Source organism: Solanum dulcamara, chromosome 3 (assembly GCF_947179165.1).
Source record: "Solanum dulcamara chromosome 3, daSolDulc1.2, whole genome shotgun sequence".
NCBI lineage: Eukaryota > Viridiplantae > Streptophyta > Magnoliopsida > Solanales > Solanaceae > Solanum > Solanum dulcamara.
Genome location: NC_077239.1, coordinates 61061538 through 61067979, shown reverse-complemented (window position 1 = coordinate 61067979; position 6442 = coordinate 61061538).

Sequence of the window (6442 nt, the reverse complement as noted above, 5' to 3'; positions counted from 1 at the left end):
ATGTTGAAGAGTTGTGGCACTCAAGTGTGTCGTCAGTTAGCAAATAGCTAATCTATTGGGATGGGTGACCTCCATAGGAAGTCTTCATGTCGCGTTTCATTATAACCTTTTCCACGAGGTGCGGGCACTCAACTTAGCTCCAGATTTACCTCAGCGTTGTCTCGCGAGTCTTTATGTTTTGCCCCGTCTTTTCGTCTGTTATCTTGCATCTAGTATTGGTGTAGACCTTTAGCTCCACGATCCCTTATTCACTTTATGTTCTCCTTATTTTCTACCAAAGGAGGCTTTCTATTCCTTTTTTCTTTCGTTATTTATCTATCGCAACATTATTTGCGACTAACTCTATAACCAACATTTTGGCTTTTGGTATAGCATACTGTCGTTATCCTTTGTAGTGTCTCTTGAATTATTCGATATCCTTTCATTAGTACATTCTTCTGTTTTTATACGCAGCCGCCTTCTAGTGTTATGTTGTTCAAGGTCTCGTGACAAACTTCTTAACGCTACCTTATATAGCATTCTGGCTTCCATCCAATTATTGGTAGCTTCCGGACCTTTCTAACTTGGTTCGGTAGGATATCTTATTGAAGTTTAGACGTCCATCTCAAATATATTACCATATCGATTGCCTTCACCTTACTTTTGCCATTTTCTCATTAACTTCCCCCCTTTAGAGGGTACTCGTGCTTTCCTCTGTATGTACTTGTAGTCATTCCAATTTCAATTAGGTGGTACTAGTATTCTGGGAATAACTATTCCAGGTTTTCTTAAAGTAGTGTCTTTGTCCTAACCTATATCCTTTGTTTCTTGGAATGAATAGAAGTTGTTCCAATTATTCTTTAAGTTTGTCATCCTCGTCCCTTGAGGGTTCCACTATTTTTGGGGCGACGTTGTGTACACGCGTCATTTCTTTTATATCTTAAGCCCCATGCTCTTACTGCGTTCTCAATGCAGGCCTTTAACTTAGGCAACGCGTACTATGTGCGTCTTACTAGTGGTTCCACTTTATCCCTGCATACTCGTATCACACTGTTCAGTTCATACTTACATATCCCCCTTTTAACTCGTATATATATTTGGTTCCTGACATCTCTTTGAGGTGCTTCTATTAGAAGTTCTTTCCCCAATTAGTCGGTGGCAAATTATAAACTATTATCGTACATCATTTTCCAACCATTGTTGGAAGAAATTAGAACCTCTTAAACATCACAGTACTTCTTCTAATACTTGACCTACCTGGTCTCCTTCTGAGTTTATCCTCGAGTTATGAACAACTCATCTAATTTACAATTAGGAGTTGAGGGCTTGGTATTTTTTTCAAAAAGAGTGAAACTCATTCGCGGGACATCTTATCCTTCACCTTGAGCCCTCTGTGTATATTCCTACAATACAAATACGGCTGGAGATACCGTAGTCTGAACTTTACTACTTAATTAAGCCTTTGTTCCTCCGAAATAAAATTCTTCAAGTGGAAAGGGTGCCCCTTATCGACCACCTAAAGGGTACCTCTTACAGCTTTAGTTGAACACAGTAGGGGTACTTGGTATCAATTTCTCAGACATGTTATAAAACTATGTTTTATTCCCTTTTCCTTGTTCTGGGAAAATTTCGGTAGAGTTTCCTCTACATTTCTTACTTATGCCAAAACCTGCACGCAGAAAATACCAACAATGCCTCATAGGGCCAACATATATATATACATATCACATCACAGCCGCACATGGCTTTCAATATCATCTCATATCGCAGCCACACAGGGCTTTCAACGTCAACAATAATATAAAAATACTGGACTTACCTCATATGTCCCACTTCAAACTGCATCTGTTGCACTTTCTGTCTGCTTTTCTTTCAGGTTTCAACTTTATATTTTAATACCTTACCCGACGAATATCTTTCGTGGCTTTACTTTACTTACCTGCATGCTTCGTAACTTTCCATGTCGTCAATTACTTTCTTCTGTTGGTGTCGTCCTTCTGTTAAGATCCAAGGTTAGTATAAGGAATTTTTCCTATGACTCGGATCTAAAGCACGATCTCATATGTAGAAGAAAAGTAACATCCTAAATGTCCTATAGCTTTTTGTTTATAGATGTGGCGCGCAACACATCGATAACCAAGACTCTATTAGACACAGTCTGCAGACAATCCGAGGATGAACTGCTCTGATACCACTTCTGTCACGACCCAACCCCATAGGCCGCGACTGGGGTCCGACCTGGACCCCCCATACATATATCTATTAGCTGAGGTCACATTAAATCGTAAATAAGACAATATCATGTAACAGAGCCCCACTGGGCAATAACATTTTCATAAACTGTAGCCCTTTTCGTTTGTATCACAACATGACAGGACACGCAAGCCGACAAGGCTGCCATAACATAATAATATATATCATATATCATGTAGACCCAGCTTAATCAAACTGACATACACAACCCACATATACATGTCTGCAGACCTCTAAAAATATAAATGACAACATATGGCGGGACAGGGCCCCCGCCGTACCCCTGAATGTATAAAATAATTTCTATACATCCGTGGACAATATCAAAAACTAGGCCCCGATACAAGGGAGCCTCTTCCAGCTGAGCTGCATGGAATCCTAAACTGACGGACTCCCAAAATCTATATCTGTACCTGCGGGCATGAACGCAGCCCCCCGAGAAAGGGGGTCAGTACGATATATGTACTGAGTATGCAAAACATAATATAATACAACTGGAAACATATCTGAGATAGAGAATCAGGGGATAAGATATCAATTCAGAAACCTGTACCTGTACTTTATGAATTACAAAAACATGCATGTTCGAGTCATATCATATAGCCGGCCCTTTCGGGGGTCCGGTGAATCATCTCTGTAAAATCATCTCTGTAAAACCATCATGGCCCCAGTGCCATCACCACCTTATTACAACACATCATCATATATTTATACACGTATCCTGGCCCTCTATTGAGGGACTCAGTGAATAATGCAGTGAACTGTGCACGAGAACATATCCTGGCCCGGGACTCAAGGAAAGAAGTGTTATGGTATACACGAGTAGAGTAGTGAGTAACTATATGCAATTTAAATCATTATCAGAGACTCGACAGAATAAGAAAGTTAAGCTTTTGTTTGAGGACCCGAGTAACGGTGTAGTCATCTCGAGTGTCCTCTAAATGCCATTATGGGCTATCTCAATTATAATCTTGGGGCTCCTAGACATGTACTAAAGTAAAGCCAAATCGCTTATGGAACCAGAAACATTTGTTAACAAATAGTCTGTAAGACTTGGAGCCTGTACATTTGTTACCTTTTTAACATATAAAAGTTTCCAGGGAAATAGTTCGACTACTGTAGGAGTTCTATATTCAGAAGTAAATAAGAGATGTTTGAGGATGGAGTTACCCCAGAGCTCAAATCATATTCAACTTACAACTAAGACAAAGACATGCCCAAAAGAAGAAAGAGAATAAGCTTTATGTAGTCTGTACTTTCCTTCAGGGGATCTGCATACACATATTTCGTACCCGGCCCATCATGGGGCTCGGTGAATCATTATGGCATCATAATCTCATTTTTGTACCAAATACGTGTCAAGAAAAATGAGAGATAGCTTTTCACACACTACTGTTTAACACGTAGAAGCCTTACTAGGCAATACTCAATCCTTATAGAAATTCCAAAACTAAGCAGTGGATAGGGGTTATGAGGCGTACTTGGAGTTTTGGGAATGGAATTATCCCCACATTCCACACATAATTCACTTAAGGCTAAAACTTGCCAAAAGGAAAGAAAGATAATTGTACGTGCTTATACCAAAACATGCCACAAGAAAGCTTTACATACCTTTTGGGAGCTACCCTTCATCCTGCTCGTCTCGTCGTCTTCCGAACCTATTCAATATGAAAGTAATACGAATATCAACTACTCTTAACTTTCCAGCATCTTGGATTACGCCTTAATGTTAATGGAATCTATTTCCTTAGTCGTTTCCTCGACTAGTCCTTTAGTTTGTTAAGGCGTTAACGAAATTTGGGCAGCACCTCCCCTATAATGTGCCCTATCCAAATTTCCAATTACGTCCCTAAGACCTACAGCCAACCAACAACAATAACCTGCAGCAACTCAGACCAACAATATACAACATAAACTCCAAACGACTTATTCAAAAATGCGATATCACAATAGGGCGTCTAGCCTTTATTTTGTGACGCCTTTAATTATACGTAACGAGGGGTCATGTGGCTTTGACCAGCAGCAACCTAACCCAAATTAGGACATATTCAGGCCCTGCAACAACAAGCCACACCCCTGCAGAGCAACTCACAAGAACAACACTTTGTTTCGACAACAATTCAACTATAACGACTACAAATTAGTTTATTCCGAACGCCAAGTATTTCTAAGCCATTTTCATATTTCCAGCCACCAATAGGGCGTGTAACATGCTCCATCAGAACACATAAAGCTCAAATTTAAAGAAGAAACCTTACCTTACGTTAAACTTGTCAAACTCGCTAAAACTATCCAAAATGTGAAATCTGGACAGCTTACTGTTTTACCTTGTCGCTTCGTTTCGAAGGGGTAATGGAGGGAAACAGGATTTACGTCCTTCATGAAAGTTATATACATGTGTCTTAGGGTCGCAAAAAATTTCGAATCATCCCTACATCAATTTTGTACAAAAAGATATGACCAAAATACTCACAGCTGTCCGTGTAGGATTTCCAAAACCAAATCTGGGAAGTACCTCATCTACACTTCATCACCCTTTTTCGAGCTGCTACAAGTAAAACTGGATTTTAGAGTCTGAACGAAAGTTATCTACCTCTGAAATACCTTTCCAAAACATATTAAATCATTCGAAACGAAACTGTACACAAGAAGTTATACCCATATTACTAACCACAGTCCCTTCCAAAAACGGGTTGGTTAATTAGTTCTTAACGTTTTCTCCTTCAACTTTCTCTTATTTCTTTCCAAGTGTAAACTGCAACCATGGTTCCTTAGGCATCCTAAGACACATGTATACACCCCCACATGGTTGAAAAACATTGTAGATAATTAATTCACGGAGGAAAATTGAAGAACTCACCTTTAATTCTTCAAAAACGTTGCTGCCTTGTTCCTTTTGGTTCTTCACGTTTTTCCTCTCATTTGGCTGATGTTTATGGATGGAAAATGATTTAAAGAGTCAGCCAACATGTATATATACACCTCCTTAGGAGGTGACACATGGCAGCCCCCTAGGGTGACACCTCGTCCAAGCTTCCAACACAAAACTGCCACGTGGCAGCGTGGGGTCCATCCCAAGTAGGTGAGTCACCTGCCTGCTTGTCACCTGCTTACTTCACTTTCGTAAGTTTGGAAACTAGTTTTTTCTCCCTCTCGTAGGTTTGTAATCTCGTCTTATTTTAAGAGCCTATGTAATCCGTGCTACATAAGTTTGGTATGTAATCAAGTAACTCACGTATGTAAGATTTCTAAATTAGTAGCTTGCGTGGATAAGTCGAGTCCTACGACTCGTTACTTGGCCTCCTATTCCTTCCGGATTCTTATATGATTCCCCTTCCAACCTTCTCTACCACGGGGTATCACATCCTCCCTTCGTTGGAGTCATTTGATAGTGTCGTAGCATATCCGGTTCATATGGTAATGTCCAAGGAACTTATGAAACATTCTGAGTTTAAAAGGGTGAGGTGTAACATAGGCAATGTTCATGTAAATCACAATATTGGAATGATATCAACAACAAGTTATAACTCATGTTACAACAATATGTTCATATATCCATAATTAGTCAATGGCTTAATCATATCGAGCACATCATTATAACTCATCAAATTTGCCATTTTATTATCCTGAATCTTTATTATCAAGTTCAATCACAATAGTCAAATATTCCCAAACCACATCCCATTACTCCCCAACGTACAAAACAAGAATGCAAGATCCTTCAAGCTTAAACGAAGGTTTAGAAGTTCACTTACCTCAAATTTAACCCCAACTATTCTAAAATTTGAGCCTTGCCCTAAAGCCGATGCTCCAAATCAATAAAATCTAGTCAAATATGAATTTCTAATAAGAATACAAATTTAATGACACCCAAAACATAATTTTTGAAAACCAGGCCAAAATCAACCCAAAAAGTCAATTTCAAAAACAAAAGGTAGATTTGGAAATTTTTACATGAAAATTTTCCTTGAAGTATTAGTAAATCAATGTCGAAAATCAATTTGAATTTGGAGTTGAAATAAGTCCTCAAACACCATTAAATAAATTTCATGTTTTTGATGAAAATCCCCAAAATTGAAGTTCAAAAATTAGGAATTCAAAGTAAAATCACTTTATAATAACTGGGTATTGAAGGAGTGAAGTCAAAATCACTTACCCATACAAAGATCCTCGAAAATCTCCTTCAAAATTGACTTTGTCGAGCTTCTTT